Consider the following 19,167-nt stretch of genomic DNA (forward strand, 5'->3'; position numbering starts at 1 on the left):
TACAAAGATTTAAAACATCCTGAAAGTCCAGGCATTCAAGATTCGGCTCATACTTGTAAGAAATGAAACTTGTTCATTGTGTTTTTTACTCTTGTAATAAGTAAGATGAGAGATAGAAATGCAGCATAATGTAGTCCTCAGGAAAATGCTACCTTTTACAGTCTCTTGGATGCTATTTACCTATTAGATTATTGTAAATTTCTAATTATTTCATTTCCATCTGTTTTATTTAAGGTACTTTCAATAAAGATAATCTCTTTGAAAATGAAGCATTTAAAAATGTGATCCCAAGCACATAGTACATTGCTCTGTATATAGTAAGCACTCAAGAAATACCACTGATTGATGTAATGTTATCAATCAGTAAATTGTATTTATGAGCACTTACTATGTACAGAACACTGAATTAAGCATTGGGAGAGTAAAATGGAACTTGTAGACGTGATCTTTGCCCTTAAGGAGCTCAAAAGATAGTATACTTTGGTCTCTTAGGTGCAAATATATGTCTTTGAACTATGTTTTTCCATCTGGCCGGGCTTATGTGTGCGTAGAACATCCTGACATCTTCCAGATGTGAAACTTGGGCTGTAGATAGTGCCGTGGAGCAGCATGACTGCTGGGAAGGTCAATGACCACCATATCAATATTGCTAGTTGCTTCACTCTCTCTCTTTATCTGGGTTAAAGGGCACAGGTCTGGAAGTTTTAATTTGGTTCTGCCACTGGCCGGTTGTGTAACCTCAGCCAAGTCGCTTAATCTCCTCGCTGTGCCTCAGTGTTTTTCATCTGCATCTGTAAAAGAGAGATAAGAATAACTCACTCCTGAAAGTTATGCGAAGCTGCTTTGGAAATGAAATTCAAGGCATGATTTTTAAGGTATCATTGTCTGTCCATGGAAGCAAGGAGCAATTCTCCTCTCCATCCTTCTCACTGAAAAGCACACCAGTCCACTCTCTCTATGTCCTGAGGGAGGATTTGTTCAGTGAGCTAGGGATACTTTAATGTCAATCACCTCTATTTGAAATTACCATTATGATTGATTTGCAGTTTGAAGATTCATTTTCTACACTTACGAACATTTTCCTCTGAAATCTTCCCCTTCAGTTGTTATCGTTAAGTAATAAGTGGGATATTTTAGGTACTTACTATGTTCCACGCGTTTGTACTCAGCACTGACGTAGATACGATATAAGTAGATTAGGCACAGCCCCCATCTCACTTGGGATTGAGTCTAAAGGAGAGATAGAACAGGTATCTTGAACCCATTTTGCAGATGAAGAAACTGAGAAATAGAGAAATTAAGGGACTTGTCCAGAGTCACACATCAGGTAAGTGAGAGAGCCGAGATTAGAACCCAAGTCATCTTTCTCCCAGATTGTTGCTCTATCTACCAGATTACACTATATCTCACTTCTGTCAATGTAGAGTAATTCCCCACCCTGAAATCCAAGAAAACATAGGAATGTACCTTTTTTTCCAAAGCATCAGTTTGAGAGACATCCCTCATCTTCTCAAAAATTGTCGGTAGGTGCCTCTGTTATAGTTTGCCTACAGAAAATCTCCTAACCATTGGATTCAACGTTCTTAATTGACTAGTTCCTTCCTACCTATTTGCTTTTTTCAGCTTCGGGTCAACCCCGAGGAAATCACTTCCTCTTCAGGGAGGCGGTGTAAGAAGGGTGTGAGTTCAGAACCCAGAAAGTCATGGAAGCCATGACTGTTTGGGACGGGGTTTACATGCCACAAATGACTTTTTTGGGATAACGTCTGTGATCCCTAGCCCAATGAAAAATGTTGCATTAACAGGTGACTGTTGCCTTCTACATTTTCAGTTACGGTTTTTCATCTTTCTAAGGAAACTTCTTGATCACCCCTCATTTTAGATTCTCCTGCTTCTGAGCTATTTCTGAAGCCTTTCCACCCCCTGGAAAGTTTTGCCAAATCTATTCCTCCTTTCCTGCAAATTCCTTCTAAAAAACCTCCTCCTCCAGGTACTCCTTCCTGAGTTTTACAGTCATGCCATCCCCTTATCACCTCAGTATCCTTATGCATTTACCTGTATATTTACTTTTTATTTATTTACTTTTTATAGCTTTAACTATAATGCCAGTTTGTCAGTTTGCACTTCCTAGTCAACTGAAATCAGTTGGATGGCAGAGATCATGCCTTTCTTTATTTTGTATATCTTCCAAGCACCCTATACATTACTCTGTACATAGTAAGCATGCAGTAAATACTGTTGATGATTGTGATGATGAAGATGATTGTAAAATTAACCACTTAATTTGGGATTAAGATGTCATGGAATTTTAGACCATGACACAAACTCATCGCTTTCCACAGCATTGGGGATTTGTATTGCTTGAAAAATGGAGATGATTGCTTCACATCGCTATTTTCCCTCAGCCTGTGTCTAGAGTGCCTCTCAACTGGATATTGTAGCTCTCAGATGCTCAGCCAGTCTTCATAGCCTTCTAATTTTATGTGGAATTTGCATTAGACTCACATGTTTTGTGAGACTTGATGCTCTACCCTGAAACAGGCCTGAAAATTGCAGCTCTCCTAAACCCAAAACAAAGAAGGGGAGAGAAGGTGGTGGAGGTCAAGAGTTTGGCCAGTGTCTGAAAGAAAGTTCCACAGAAGCAACAGTAAACATGGCAGAAATATTTACGCAGCCAGAATAACAGCCAGAACTACTACTGCTTAATCAAAAATACAAAAGAAAAGAATGCAAGGAGTCTTCAAATGAAAATTACACCAAATAAGATTTAGACTTCACCCCAGAGAAAGACTCTAAGAAAGCCAGCTGTTAATTACTCTTACACACACAGATTGACTGAGAGAAGAATCTCCATACTTTGTATTTGGGCTTGGTCTCAGAGCAAGGGCACAAAGGTAAGAATCGTATCTACTAACTCTAATTGTACCTTCCCAAGCACCTAGTACAGTACTCTTCATGGAGTATGCATTTAATAAATACTATTTTTTGGTTGATTTAATCTGTAATTTTGAGCTCATGTGGTTAGGGAATGTGTCTGTTTATTGTTATATTATTAATAATAATAGTGATAATTGTAGTATTCATTCACATGTGCTTACTGTGTGCCAGGCACTGTACTAAGCGTTGGGGTGGATACAAGCAAATAGGGTTAGATACAGTCCTTGTCCCACTGGGAGATCACGGTTTTAATTTTACAAATGAGGTAACTGAGGCATAGAAAAGTGAAATGACATGTCCAAGGTCACACCGCAGACAAGTGGCAGAGCCGGGATTAGAATCCATGACCTTCCGACTCCCAGGCCCGCGTTCTAGCTACTCTTCTATGCTGCTTCTTGCACTTGTACTCTCCCAAGCGCTTAGTAGAGTGCTCTGCACATGGTAAGTGTTCAGTAAATACAATCCAATGAATGAAAAAGCGATGGGAAAATATATACCCTCAAGTATATTCTTACATCTCTGGCCTGTTTTCCTGTGACTACCGGTTAAGGGGGAAAAATAAAAACCCCTCACTGTATTCCATTAGGCCAGGCTGGAAGCAGAATTCCAGGAGCCACCTTTTCCTCTCAATGTCAGAGGGTCCAAAAGCAGGATGAAGGACTTTTGGAAGTTTTTCAAACCCTTATAAAGGCTTTGCTTCAGCCCAGAGGTGTGTACACACTCCACCCCTAGCAGTGGAGTCGAACTCCTCCCAGAAAGACCTAAGTGCTGCTAGGAGATGGAGGTGTTCAAAGTCCGTTGCTTCCTGCTAAGTTTTCTCTTCCTGTTCCCTGAAATGACCTTGCCAGCTTTCAACTGTATATCTGATTGGTTGACTTGACATCACAGATCTCTCCCCAGGAACTGACTGTTACAGCAGTCTCATGCGTTGTCATGTGGGTGAGTAGGAATAGACAACTGATCTCGGGTATAAAAAGGTTTAGTTTAGCTATAGTTTAAATGTGATTTCTCTTGTATACAGAAAATGTTTTAAACAGCTTATTCCTATTACAAATAAGAATCCAGAATGCTTTAAGAAAAGGGTTATGCTCATTACTTTAAAAGTTAAAAAAAGATGATTTGATGTCACTTTCTGTGAAACTCAGTCGGAGATTAATGACAATGGTAAAATGAAGATTTATAGCTTTCATTCATTTGTGTATTTCATGAATTGTTTTGTGCCAAAACACGCAAGAGTTTATTGGTAGACTTCAGAGAAGATTGCAACGCATAACACTATTCTAAATTTCATAGAATGGGTTACTTTTCTTGTGGACTAGCAGTTGAAACATATATTTAGCGATTTAATTTTAAAATTTATTTTCATTTTTTGTGAAACCAGCTGTAAGACTCTGCATATATTGGATTGATTATTCAATGGCTTGGTTAAGAAGCTACAGAAAAGGCTTTTAAGTTAACGAAGACATAGTGGTGGTATCGATTGCGTGTCCACTGGGTGTGATGTGCTGTACGAAGTGCTTGAGGGAGTAGAGCAGAACCATGAGATATGCTACTTGCCCATAAACATCTTATATTCTAATTAGAGGGAGACAGACATGAATAATATTCATTAATAGGGGAATAAGAAGCGATTGGAGTGTGGTGACGATTGGTCAGAAAAAAGAAATCTTCTCAAACTGCAGCAGGAAGTACTTAGGTTAGGTTTAAGGAAGAATGTTTTGGGACAGACAAGGCATAGACTCACCTTGAGGTAAGGATTAGATCATCTACTTAAAGTTTGAGCCCAGTGTGGAACCTGATTATCTTGTACCTACCCCAGCACTCAGTACAGTGCTTGGCACATAATAAGTACTTAATAATAGTAATAATTGTTATTATATTCAGCATGATCTAGCTGCAGATCCACCCACTTCATGAGTCCCATTAGGCCGCAGGTGTGATGGCCTAGTTCTAAAAAGGATGTGCAGACAATGATTACATTCCATTCCCTTCTGGACTCTAGGAAGTGAAAGAACATGTCCTCGCTTCTGGCATCACTTTTTTGAACAGGCCTGGAGTATGAGGAATTGGACCCTAAATGGGGGATTTCTGAAGCCATAAATATAAAACTCTATCACAGACTTCTTCATCCAGAGAGTGTACTGTCTAATAATGGGCAAATAGACAAACCAAGTAGACAACAGAATCAAGAAGGCCGTGACATTTGGGAGATTGGAAAACAGACCTTGTCAACAATAAGGCCTCAATCTCTCGAAAAAGTTAAAGATCTTTAAGGCTGCAGTGATCTCCCATTTCCCATGAGACTTTGGGACCTGACCCTATCACAGAATGCAGATCTAGATTTGTGAGAATTTTCACCAGTCATCTAGTCATCCTCAGCATGAAATGGCCGACAAGATTTACCACCAGTGAAAATCAGCCATCTCGCTAGCATTATAATGTTCATTGTGATCCAACTCGACTGGACAGACTAGGCCAGTGTTGCAGGAATCAGGAGAGTGAACACTTCAGCAAGATTACGATACCAAAGTGGAAGTCTTGATAATGCCGCAATCTCTGCAAGTGGCAAACGCATCAACAAACAAGTAATTATTTTTACAGTCTCACAATGTGGAATGGATAGTTGGCTTGTTTTCAGCCATTCCCAAATACATTGTCGAATCGTGATCACTGTTGATGATATCATCTTCCAAAATGGACAGTTATAGATATAACTAGCTAGCTATCTAATTTCAGAAAGAAGAAACAACCATCTACTCATTCAGCTGCGTATATTGAATGCTTATTATGTGCAGAGCGCTGTACTAAGCAACATACGTCAATAAAGCCATGGTCTAAAGTCACTAGTTCTAATCATTACTGAATGAGCAGTGACCTCCTATAAACCAACAGAACGCTCAGCATCATCCAGAAGAGAACTGAAAATAAATCACTTGATAATTTTGTGACTATACCAAATATATGCCCATACTTAGAATACCGTGAGCAGTTTGGACCCTGCATTTTAAGATAGGATATAACAGAGCTGGATAAAGTCCTGAGCGGGGCAATGAACACATTCAGTGGATAAAGTGGCTTCTACACAAGAATACCAAATAATTTAGTATTTTTCATTTGGGAAGAATGAAGGCTGAGTTGGAAATTTTCAAAATCATGATTGTAAGTTCCACTTCTAGACTATAGGCTCCATGTACATTTCTCCCCAGTGTGCTCTTTGATTGTACACATGACCAGATTATTCTCTTTTAGTATAATTGTGGTGAAAAGCAGGTATTCAGGATTTTTCCCTTTCATTTTATTTTTAATTAGACTATTTAAACTGGTTAAGAAATGCCAACCCCATTTCAATGTTGTCTATTTTGATTTGTCCTGCCTTATAACAAGTGAAGAATGGTGACCTTTTCCAAACAACAAAAAGCTAATTTCAGCAGGAAAGTCTATAATAATAATTTTCACTATCAGGTGATAGAGAAGCAGCGTGGCTCAGTGGAAAGAGCGCGGGCTTTGGAGTCAGAGGTCATGAGTTCAAATCCCAGCTCGGCCACTTGTCAGCTGTGTGACTGTGGGCAAGTCACTTAACTTCTCTGGGCCTCAGTTACCTCATCTGTAAAATGGGGATTAAGACTGTGAGCCCCCATGTGGGACAACCTGATTCCCCTATGTCTACCCCAGCGCTTAGAACAGTGCTCGGCACATAGTAAGCGCTTAACAAATACCAACATTATTATTATTATTATCCTAAGGCATGAAAACAACTGATTATAGTCTTAGTTAATTCAATCTTTGGACTAAGAAAAATTGATTTTATTTTGGTATCACTACTCCGCTCCTCTGGATAAGCTATTTGTGGTCTACATATCTGACCCATGTTTTGTATTAATTTTCTTACCTAGTGCAAAAGATATTAACAATAATATTGTGTTGGATGTGCTATTCCTTTTTGAGTTGAAGCATCAGCCCTTTCTAAGATTTGGATCTATAAGTATGAAGAATATAGTCTATATGTTCTGGGATATTTATTTTGTAAATATATACTTATAACTTGTCAGGAAAATATATTTTCCTCAAAGATAATTCAGAATCTAGGCATTTAACAACAGTCATCTTGTAAATGAGTTTGCATGGAATAGCTCAGGACTGGTATTGTTTTAAGAATACTTTCAGAAAGTCTGACACTACATTTTTATAGGAAACAAATACATTGAAATTCTCTGATAAAGACATTTGTGTGTACACACACACACACACACACAATTACATCCATGAACTTCCTATCCAAAAAGATGCCACTGATGTCCTTGAGTGGGTTTGTAACTGAAGCAGCATTGCTTAGTGGCAAGGGACAGACTTAGGAGTCAGAGGATGTGGGTTCTAATCCTGGCTCTGCCCCTTGTCTGCAGTGTGACCTTGGGCAAGTCACTTCACTTCTCTGGGCCTCAGTTAACTCATCTGTAAAATGGGGATTAAGACTGTGAACCCCATGTGGGACAACCTGATGGGAGTCAGCGGTCATGGGTTCGAATCCCCCTCTGCCACTTGTCAGCTGTGTGACCATGGGCAAGTCACTTAACTTCTTGGTGCCTCAGTTACCTCATCTGTAAAATGGGGATGAAGACTGTGACCCCCACGTGGGACAACCTGATTCCCTTATATCTACCCCAGCGCTTAGAACAGTGCTCGGCACATAGTAAGCACTTAACAAATACCGTCATTATTATTACCTGAAAATTTGAGTATGGGACTCATAATCCTGGCATCACTGTGTGAACCAAAGGCCATTTCATTTCTTGTTGCCATTTTCATGTTTGAAACCCTTTAATTAATTCATTCAATAGTATTTATTGAGTGCTTACTATGTACAGAGCACTGTATTAAGCGCTTGGAATGTACAATTCGGCAACAGATGGAGACAATCCCTGCCCATTGATGGGCTTACAGTCTAACTGGGGGAGACAGACGGACAAAAACAAGACAACTTAATCACGATAAATAGAATCAAGGGGATGATTCTCATCCTCATTAACAAAATGAATAGGGTAATAAAAATATATACCCATGAGCACAGTGCTGAGGGGATGGGAATGAGCAGAGGGAAAGGGGGGAAAGGGGGCTTAGATGAGGGGAGGTGCTCTGCTTTCTTCTTTTACTCTGTCTCTCCTTCTGATATGTTTTGCTCTCTTTCTCGAGAGTAGTACGCCACGCTGATGAATACTTGGGTAATTATTCCCAGTTTTTATCCGTACCCTGGAGACATTTACTCTTCCCTCCTTGCTTTTGGTTTCCCAATTTTGGATATCCTGCTGTTGCTCATTCTCTTCATGTGTCTCGCTTAATGTAGCTCGGTTGAAGTGAGCCTAGCTTCAAATAAAGAAGTTGGAATTATAAGGTCACACTAAACATGCTTTTAATTAACTTATTTGACATGGATAATATTTGATGCAATTTATATGTGGTATTTAATTTTATCCTCTAGGTATTTCTTCATCTTAGAAATAGAACAGTGAAAATAGAGAGTTTTGATTTTGTTATCTCTGAGAATCTTTTCAGTGAAGACTGGGTTTACTTTATCCTGATGTCCCCTTGAATTCTTCTATATTTCTAATTAGTTATTAAAACTAGTGCTTTCAGAAGGGTGCTTAAATGTTACTCTTCCCTAGTGAGGGAACCCGTTTTTTCAAACCCATCAACTAGGAGGAGAGATCAGTTGAGAGTTGAGGGTGAGTGAACTTCTGTCTTCCACACTCCCTGAAGAGTGGCACAGAGACCAGAGAAATATTTGACGCTGGGTAGCTGGGGTGGCCAGGTTTCATTACTCAACCTCAGACCTCCTTCCCCCATTGTTTTCATTCTGCATCAGATTATATTGCCCTTAGACAAGTACAACTTTATAAATGTTACTGCAAACCCCTTCTTTCTGTGTACTGTTAAATCAGTTAAGCCTTGTGGATTTTTTTTTCTTCTGTAGTGATGCGATTGCTGACTAAATTGATCAACAGTGCCAAGTAAATTATTTAGGATATTATTATTGCTATTATTTAGATGATAAGTGCTGATTAAAGTGCCTCAGGATATTGTACTAAACATTATGAAAATATATACATTTCAAAAAAGATGTTCTGTGCAATTTTGAGTCCATTATTTTAAATAGACCTCATTCAAGTTAATTTAGCCACAGCTTAATTTAGTTAGCTCCATGTTTAGTTTAATGTAAGATTCCTAATAAACTGGAATGAGTTAATAAATCTTTGGATCAAGAGACAGAAAATAAATATTCCAGAGATATGTGTATTCGTAAAGCAATTGAAAGGTGCACATTGCTTTGAAATATAAATTATAAACTATGTCTAGTGGGAAAAATCAACATGAAGCCATTTAAGTTAGTGCAATTGATTAGAATCTTCCCCATTAAATGTACTCAATATTATTTCTTTGTAATTTATTGCACCTTTAAAATAAGAACTGAATTCCTGAGAGAGCATTTGAGTTTCAATTTCACTATATTGAAAAGACTTACAATCCTTGGGCCCTTTCCAGCATTTGTACTATTTAACAATTAATCATTCAGTAGTATTTCCTGAGCTCATTATGGGCAGAGCACTGTTCTGAGCACCTGGGAGAACACAGTAGAGAGAGTGCACATGATCTTTGCCCTCAAATAGCTTACAAATAAATGGGGATGACGGACACAGACTGGAAAGGGTTGGAAATTCTAGTTAGGAAGATTTGAGGGAAATCTAATGCTGCAGTGGAGGTGGGATATTAGAAGTGTTTGAACCAGCATGGTGACAGTTTAGTCGGAGAGAAAAGGGTGTATCCTGAAGAAGCTGTGCTGTAAGCTTGTTGTGGGTAGGGAATGTGTCTGGGCAGGGACGGTCTCTATCTGTTACCGATTTGTAAATTCCAAGCGCTTAGTACAGTGCTCTGCGCATAGTAAGTGCTCAATAAATACTATTGAATGAATGAATGTGTCTATACTCACCCAGTTGTTCAATACAATGCCCTGCACACAGTAAGAGCTCAATAAATATGATTGAATGATTGTGGAGGAAAAACTGATAGAATGACATGAGAGATTGAATATGGGGGATTGAAATATAGAGCATCACTCAAGACTAATGCCAAGTTTACAAGTTTAAAAGATGAGGAAGATGGTGGTGATAAACAGGGGTTGGCAAGCTAGGCAGAGGAATCAGTTTGGTATGTGTTTGGTATTACCAAACCAAAAAATACCAACAAATACCAAACAAATACCAACATTATTATTATTATTATTATTAAGCACTTCCCATTTGCTAGGCACTGTATTACACACTGGGGTAAGACAGTCCCTGTCCCACGTGGGGCTTACAGTAGTCTTAATCCCCATTTTACAGATGAGTTAACTGAGACCCAGAGAAATGAAGTGCCTTGCCCAAGCTCACCCAGCAGATATGTGATGGAGACAGAATTAGCACCACATCCTTCCGACTCCCAGGCCTGTGCTCTGGGGAGGGTTGAGGAACACTTTCAGTTCCTCATTCAATTAATATTAGTATTCAGGTCGCATTAAGGTAAGAAACAAACAAGTAGTGTAGTTCCTCATGCTTTTCTAGTAAAGGACAATGCAGCCCATAAAATGCCGACCAGGCAAAAAAACTGCTATGCAAAGTTTTATTGATTTTTTACATCTGTTAAAGTGGCCTTTGAAGTTCTTAAGATCCTAGTGTTTATAGGTTTTTACTTTCTGGAGGATTTACTACTACTAGTGTCTGGAGCTTGTTCGGCAATTAAGAGATTCTACAGTGTACACGACAGTGGTGGGTGGTGTATTATCCCACATTGAATATACTAGTATTTGTTACAAAGTGTCAACCTGTGACTATTTGATAGTAATATAAATTATTTCTTCCCTATCCACCATTCTAATTCCAGTTTGCTCTCTATTTTGAAACACTTTATTTCTTTTTGAAACATGCAAAACCGGAGGTTGTTAGGTGCAGTGTTTTTTTCCAGAAGAGGAAAATCGAAATCCAAATAAACTATCATGATTTGTTATTCATGTTGAAATAATTTCAAAAATTTAGCATTAAAGTGGCAGAAGGAATTTGATTTTATCTGTGTAGACTCTGCATCTTGGGAACATGTACTTTTTTTACAAGTCCTTTAAGGGCAACTTAATTGAAAAATGAAATACACTGGAATTCAGTATTGCTGCTTCTTATAATCTGCTCCCCAAACAAAATTTCACTTTTCACAATTCATTTTTATTATTTGATAATATTTACAGCTCACTGATTAATAAGGGAAATGGTGAATTGACTCTTTAAGTGTTTTATAGTCTTCACTTGTTTTCAGTTTAAAACAAATGAAGCCAGTTGACACCTTGAAGGAAATCTAATCCGAATGTTCTGCTGGGCTTAAAATGTGACTTGGAAATCTTTCATTAGTATTCATAGAAATATAGAAGTGTACCTTTTTATTCATTTTAGGTAAATTGTCTAACTGAACTGTACATTCCAAGTGCTTATACAGTGCTCTGCACATAGTAAGCACTCAATAAATACTATTGAATGAATGAATGAATGAACCCTTGGTTAAGTAGATCATCATAATAATCATTATTATTATGGTATTTTATCAATCAGTGATATTGAGTGTTTGTGAAGAGCACTGTACTAAGTCATTGGAAGAGTACAAAGCAACAGAGATGGTAATCACATTCCCTGCTCACAATGTGCTTACAGTCTTAGAGGTATTGGTTAAGTGTCTACTATGTGCCAAGCACTGTAATAAGAGCTAGGATAGATACAGAATAATCGGGTTGGATTATCCTGTCCCACATGGGGCTCCCAGACTCATTGAGGACAGGGAATATGCCTACCAACTCTGTTAGATTGTACTTGCCCAGTTGCTTAGTACCGTGCTCTGAACAGGGTAAGTACTCAATAAATACCATTGATTGTCTCCTTTAAAATTGGTTTCCTTTCATTCCCCCCTCAATTGTGAAAATCATAAAATGATCTGACTTTGAGTCAGAATTTCTATACACCAAATAAATGTATGACTTTGTCTCCTCAGATAAATGTTTTTCATTGTCTTTCATAAAGGCATTTTTGCTTTTTTTGTTTTGTTCCAGCACCACTTGGAAGTGAAGCCAGTCACTGAGGTATGTAACATTAACTATGAAATACCCATGCTTCTGTATATTTCACTTCTCTAATACTGGCTTGGGCTGCATGAGACAAAACTAAAAAGCTAATGGTTCTAACAATATAACACACTTTAATCAGCTAACTTTAGGACTGTGTCATAGGACTATACATATATATATATATATATATGTACAAACAATAATATATACTGGTCTAGAATCAAAGACTGGAAGATGCGGTCACTCAAGACCAATGACTGGAGGCTTAAGGTGACTATGGACCAGAGATTTGAACATGGCCTCCCTACCTGACCCTCTGCTCATCACATCCTTGATCTTCTCTCTCACAATTGGAGCCCCAAACCAATTGGAGCCCCAATCCCTAGGATCACACCCCTACTGTTCACTCCCATCTAACCCATCCCCACCCTGCATACTGCCTCCCCTATCATGGTCCTTATCTCCATTTTACCATTAAAATGCAGTCTATGACACGCCCCCATTCCATGGTGAACAAATTTCCCTCATCCCCGACCTATTCCTAACCCAGTCACTGCTTCCCCTCTTGGTCACTGAGTCCCAGTTCACTCGGGATGATAATGCCCCTTTTGCTCTTGTCTCCTGAGGGGCCCTCACCTACTCCCATTCACCTTGACTCATGGAGAAAGGGAAAGGAAAAGGTCTGTTCTTTTCCCTCTTGTGCTACATTGACATCATCACTCCCTCTACATCCTTCACTTTCTGTTTCTTTGAAACTCACCTATTGCACCCACTATAACTACTAGTCACAGTCACATACCCCAGCCCCCGCCTTACATCTGCTTTTTTTGAAGAATTTTGACATTTTTTTCACCTTCTTATTCTCTATCTCCTCCCCTACACTAATTCTCAGGTATTTCAATTCCCAAATGGTTGTTCTTGATGAGCTGTAGGCTTCCTCTAAATCCTGAACTCTGCAGATCTCCTGCTCTACCCCACTTCACCCATCGACCAATTTATCCAGAACCTGGGCCTCATCATCACTTGTAACTGTACAGTCTCTAACCTCACCAACTCTGAAATCTCACTTTCTGACCATAGCCTCCTCAGCTGCCTTTGCTCCCACCCAACCCCTCTTTGCATGATTGTTCTGTACCTGCACAGAGACTTCTCATTCTCCCTTCCACTTATTCCAAGCCATCAATCAATCAGTGGTACCAGTTGAGAACTTATTGTGCACAGAGTACTGTATTAAGTGTTTGGGAGTGTACAGTGCAGCAGAGCCGATAGGTACAATATCCTCCTCAAGAAGCTCACCAGCTTGCCTCACTTGGACTCTGTATCCAACCTTCCTTCTTGATGCACAGATCTATTTCCTAAAAACTGCCTTTTTCAATGAACTCAACTCCTATTGCTCCCTCCAGCTCCTTTGATCTTCTACCTTCACCCTTGGGTTACTTCCTAGTGTGCTTCCTCATACCACAGACAGCAGTTGGTGGAACTATAGCAAGTAAGAATGAAATCCTTCCACTATCCTTCAAACCCTTTGAATGGGTTTTATACACCTGTTTTCTCCACTTTCTCTCCCCCAACTCTCTTCTTTACCCACTACAATCCTGATTCTGCCCTCTTCATTCCATAGAAACTATTCTTTCTATGGTCACTAATGATCTTCTTCTTGCCAAGCCTAACAAACTCTAAAGTATCCTAATTCTCCTTGGCTTTGTTGGCTGCCTTCAAAACTATGAACCACTCCTTTTTTCTGGAAATACTACCTATTTTTAGTTTTAATAATACTGTAGGCTCTCCTATCTCTTGGTCCAGTCCTACTCATTGTCTTTCGCTGGCTGTTTCTCTGCCTTCAATTCCCTAATTTTGGGTGACCCTCAAGCCCCCTTCTCTTCTCACTTGGCTTCACTAGGTGACCTCTTCTTGTTCCTAAGCTTCAGTTTCCACCTCCATGCATATCATTTCCAAATCTTTCTTGCTTATACTGACTTCCTTCTCTCTATCTCAAATTTCCTCCACCCATTAAATTTCTATATGGATGTCCAAGGTACCTCTACCTCAGTATGCCCAAAATTGAACTCCTTACTTCCCTCCCAAATCCTTTCCTCCATCCAACTTTCTCATTAGAGTTGACACCATCACTATCCTCCCCACCCCTGAGTCCTGCAACTTTGGAATTATCCTCCACTCTTAACTCCTTTTCAGCTGCCATATTCAGTTTTTCACCAAATCCTGTTGTCTTTCCTTCATGACATTTCTGGAATTTTTCCCTTTCTCTCCATCCTAATGGCCTGAGTTAGTAGTCAGATTGGAATATAAGTAGTCTTCTAATGATGATGGTGATGGTGTTTGTTAAGTGCTTACTCTGTGTTAAGTACTGTACTAAGTGCTGGGGTAGGTACAACAGAATAATCAGGTCAGGCACAGTCCCAGTCCCACACCACATGGAGCTCACAGTCTAGGCTGTAGGGAGAATGGATAGTTCAGTGATAATGATGATGATAATTATGGTACTTGTTAAGCACATGCCAAGCACTGTACTATGTGCCAAGCACTGTTCTAAGTACTGGGGTAGATACAAGCTAATCAGGTTGGACACAGTTCCTGTCCCACTTGGGGCTCATGTTCTTAATTCCCATTTTAAAGATGAGGGAACTGAGTCCCAGAGAAGTTAAATGACGGTCCCAAGGTCACACAGCAGACATGAGGTAGAGCTGGGATTAGAACCCAGGTCCTCTGACTCCCAGGCCTATGCTGTATCCACTAAGATGAGGACACTGAAACTGTAAGCTCCTTGTGGGCAGGGAACATGTTTATCAACTCTGTTATATTGTACTGTCCCAAGTGCTTAGTATAGTTCTCTGTACACAATAAGTGCTCAGTAAATACAGTTGGAATTAAAGTGAAAGATGTTAAATAACTTCCTCGAGGTCACACAGCAGGCACATGGCAGAAATACTGTTGGAATCCAGGTCCTCTGAATCCCAGGCACATGCTCCTCCCACTAGACCATGCTCCATCCACTGGTCTCCCTGCCTCCTTGTTTCTCCTCTTTTCAATTATACTTCACTCTGTTGCCTGGGATCATTTTCCTAATGAACTGTTCTGCACACAATCCCCCCACTCCTCACAAAGCTAAAAAAAACTCATGTAAAAGAAACCCCTGACTGTTGGCTTTGAGGTACTCAATCTGCTCTCTCCCACCTATTTTTTCCAGACTTTTCTCCTCTGCACCCCAGTTCTCATTCTTCTAGTCAAGCTTTTCTGCTTATGGTGGAACATTTTCCTGCCACCAACCTCTTGCTCATGCCCTTCTGCTTTCAACTAATAAATCACTGCTGTCCTCACTGTCAAAGCTGTTGGGGAATCACACCTTTTCCAGGACTCTTTCTCTACACCAAGGGAGCAGCGTGGCAGTTCTAATCCCGGCTCCACTACTTAATTAATGTTGGTATTTGTTAAGCGCTTACTATGTACAGAGCACTGTTCTAAGCGCTGGGGTAGATACAGGGTAATCAGGTTGTCCCACATGAGGCTCACAGTCTTCATCCCCATTTTACAGATGAGGGAACTGAGGCACAGAGAAGTAAAGTGACTTGCCCACAGTCACACAGCTGACAGGTGGGAGATCCGGAATTCGAACCCATGACCTCTGGCTCCCAAGCCCGTGCTCTTTCCACTGAGTCATGCTGCGTCTCTAATAATAATTGTGGTATTTGTTCAGCGTACTTCTCTGCCGTGTGACCTTGGACAAGGCACTTCACTTCTCTGTGCCTCAGTTTCCTTATGTTAAAATGGGGATTAAGACTGTGTGCTCCACATGGGACAAGGACTGAGTCCAACCCAATTTGCTTGTACCAACCCCAACACTTAGTAAAGTGCCTGGAATATTGTAAGTGCTTAGCAAATACAGCGATTATTATTATTATTGAAATAATCTAATTTATAATATCCCCTGTTCATATTTCCCTACTGCCTCTCCAGGACATCTGTGTCACTTAAGTACTCACAATCTCCCATAGAACTTTTATGCAAATATTATGTACCCTATTACTTAAGCTCCAGCTCATATACTAGATTATAAATTCCTTAAGGCTTGGGATCATGTCCAGTAATTCTATTGTAGTCTCCCAAGTTCTTTGCTCACAGAAGGCCTTCAGTAAATCACCATCGTTCTATCGATTGATTGTTTGATAATGGTACCTAGCTACAGTAGCATTCAAGGGACTGGGAACTTAAAATTGCTATAGTCAAGTCTCATTCAAAAAAGGAAGCTGCTTGTTGCAGATAACAGATACCTGCCTTTCCTCATCACACTCAGCACAGATGTAGCTTCCTATCTCCTTCTTCTGACTGTTAGTGTTTAAATTGTCCTTTGAGGTTACCAGCTCCTCTTTAATACAAATGAATTTCAGTTTTTTCTACCCTAGGTTTCAGTGTTCTCTTATCACTTGAAAGTACTGTGCTTTTTGCTCTCCTCATGAAGGAGGCTTTCAAAGACCTCACCCCCTCTTCCACTACCCACATCAAAGAACTTCCAGAAACCAAGAAGGGTTAATGTTTTCCCAACTTTCATCCCCAAAGCAGACCTGGAGACTTTGTGTTGCTATGGCTTCTCTTTCCTTTCCCGTTGGACGAACAGCTGTAATGACAACTGGTTGTTTCTGACTCTTCAGGATTTTCCCCTCCCAACCACTCCCTATTTGGAGGGACTAAGGAGTAGAGAAAAACAGCTGATAGGCAGGGTGGACTGGCAGTTGCATTTACTCTCCTGTTCTCTCCTTCCAGAAACAAAGTGTCAGGATTTTTTTTTTAAACATAAATGATCAATTTGGGTGTGATTTTTGTTGTTGTTGGATGTTGCAGCAGAGGAGGTTTCTTCAGCAGCGACTGCTGTTGCTGAGTAAGAATCCATTGTGTCCTAGGGGACCTCTCTGGGACTGATGGGGGGGAACCATTTTAGCCACATAGCAACTGAAATGTGTTCACAATTCAACACCATAGGACTATAAAAAAAAAATCAACTTTCTTCCCATTGGCTAAAAACAGACATGAAAAAAGCTTCCCCCCCCCCCCACCACATAAGGCCTAATAAAGAATCGTGATTGGATATAGAGATTTTGCGGTGTTCCATGCTGTGTGGGTATAGGGAATGACAGGTTTTCATTTTCTTCCTGGATGGTTATTGACTGATATTATATCTTTATTTTTCTGTCTAGGGTTAATCTATGTATTTTTATTCCATGCTGATGGGGGAGCCTGGCAGATAATTTTAGTCCCTAACTCTGCTCCCTGAACTGAGAAAAAACAAAAGGCTAGCCTCCCAATACTAAGAATAATAATGGTATTCATTAAGTGCTCACTGTGTGTCAAGCACTGTACTAAGTACTTGAGTAGTCCTTTCCTGGAACTCAGGGAAGAATAGATATTTAATCCCCATTTTAGAGATGAGGAAACTGAGAAGGTAAGTGACTTGCCCAAGGTCTCACAGCAGAGAAGTGGCAAAGCCAAGATTAGAACTCAGGTCCTCTGACTCCCAGGCCAGTGCTCTTTCCACTAGGCCAAGCTACTTCTACTAGGACACTGAAAGGAAATGCTTTTTGAGAAAGAGATATTGACAGGTTTTTCTACAAGCAATGAATGTGGTAGTACTGGGGTAACTGGACTTCCAAGAAGTTTTGCTTGGTACACTTTTTGAATAGGGAAATCTGCTTCAGGAGGAATTCATTAAGGGATCACTGTTAGTAATCACCTGTTTAGTGGATTCCTATAGAGTGAACTACAGTTCACACACTACAAATCAAGAAACTGATCACTGGGCTTGGTTGTTTGACATTTTTGAGAGGTATGGGATTTCCATGAACTTCTGTGCTTTGAAGAAAAATGGCCATCTTGAAAGGTAAATAATTCTGAACAAATGGCATGCAAACACTAAATACATGCATTTGCAATGGCATGGCAAATTATGAAATTCCTCTAGAACATCATCTTCCTTTGTTTCTCCAGAGAGTAAGAAGAAATCACATTGCTCTAGAATCCATTTGTTCTGCTTACTGAAGATTCATCAAACATTTTTACTTTTTGAATTCTCCTTATAAATTATCTTCCCATGAAGTTTACCTGACAGCTAATATTGGTTTGTGTTAGAGTTTCATAAATAGCACACGATATATTGAATGCAAAATATAAAGAATTCTGCGATGAACATGCTGTTTAAAAGATGCACTTTTCAAGGAGAAAGTATTTTGGGTGGGGGGGAAAATGGGGGAAGGGGAGAGGCATGATTTAATAATAAACATAAGCTCTGAATCATTACAGCAATTCCCTAAAGGACTTCTAGGTACAAAGGGCCTTGCTGCATAGTCTACATTTCTGGTAAAAACTAAATATTAAAAAGATACTTTTAAAAATCTGCAATTTAAGAGTAGGGGTTTTTTTAGTTGTTGTTATGAAAAGAATTGGACTTTCCCAAAATACAAAGTGTAAGATGTATAATAATGAAGAAATCAATCATGATAAAGTCTCATGTATTAAGCATTTTCTTTCCATTTTGCTTTATGGTTCTGAAAAATAATAGGGTCAGAAAGAACTGAAGGGAGCAAGTGATAAGATTAAGTAATCATAGAGCATGTTTTGAGATTGTTTTGAGAGCAATTGTCTTAGAGAAATCTATTTCTTCTAGGACCGATGTTGGGAATATTTTTACCTTCCTGACAAGATTAACTACAGAACATCAACCAAAGGGCTTATTATTGGTCCTGCACTTCCTATTAGATATAATTTCTCCCCAAAGAACTGACATATTAGTAAAACTGGGATGGTTTAAATGAAGAATAAATGAGGTAGTAATAGAAAGAGTACCCTTATTTATTGCTGTTTAAAAATAACGATATAGCAGGTATCTAGAAGCAAAGCCATTAATGTGGGTCACAAAACTCTACTGGGTTACACTTTTATCAACAACAGAATCCATTTCAATGATAATGGTCCATCCATATACCCAATCAGTGTATATGATCCTTCACTTGTATTAGCGGACGCAGCCTGGCCTAATGGAAAGACCATGGGCCTGGGAGTCAAAGGACCTGGGTTCTAATCCCAGATCTGCTACT

At 39.5% G+C, this 19,167-nt stretch overlaps 1 protein-coding gene across 41 annotated transcripts in view; it reads left to right on the forward strand.

The window, feature by feature from the left end:
• The window catches only part of PTPRD (protein tyrosine phosphatase receptor type D), a 1,860,044-nt gene that overhangs the window by 1,370,216 nt on the left and 470,661 nt on the right, over positions 1-19,167 (forward strand). For all 41 annotated transcript variants that reach the window (XM_029056273.2, XM_029056261.2, XM_029056268.2 and 38 more), the window contains one exon: positions 12,053-12,082. The gene's annotated coding sequence lies outside the window, so the exon portion shown is untranslated. The remainder of the gene's footprint in view (positions 1-12,052; positions 12,083-19,167) is intronic.

Source organism: Ornithorhynchus anatinus, chromosome X5 (genome assembly GCF_004115215.2).
Source record: "Ornithorhynchus anatinus isolate Pmale09 chromosome X5, mOrnAna1.pri.v4, whole genome shotgun sequence".
NCBI lineage: Eukaryota > Metazoa > Chordata > Mammalia > Monotremata > Ornithorhynchidae > Ornithorhynchus > Ornithorhynchus anatinus.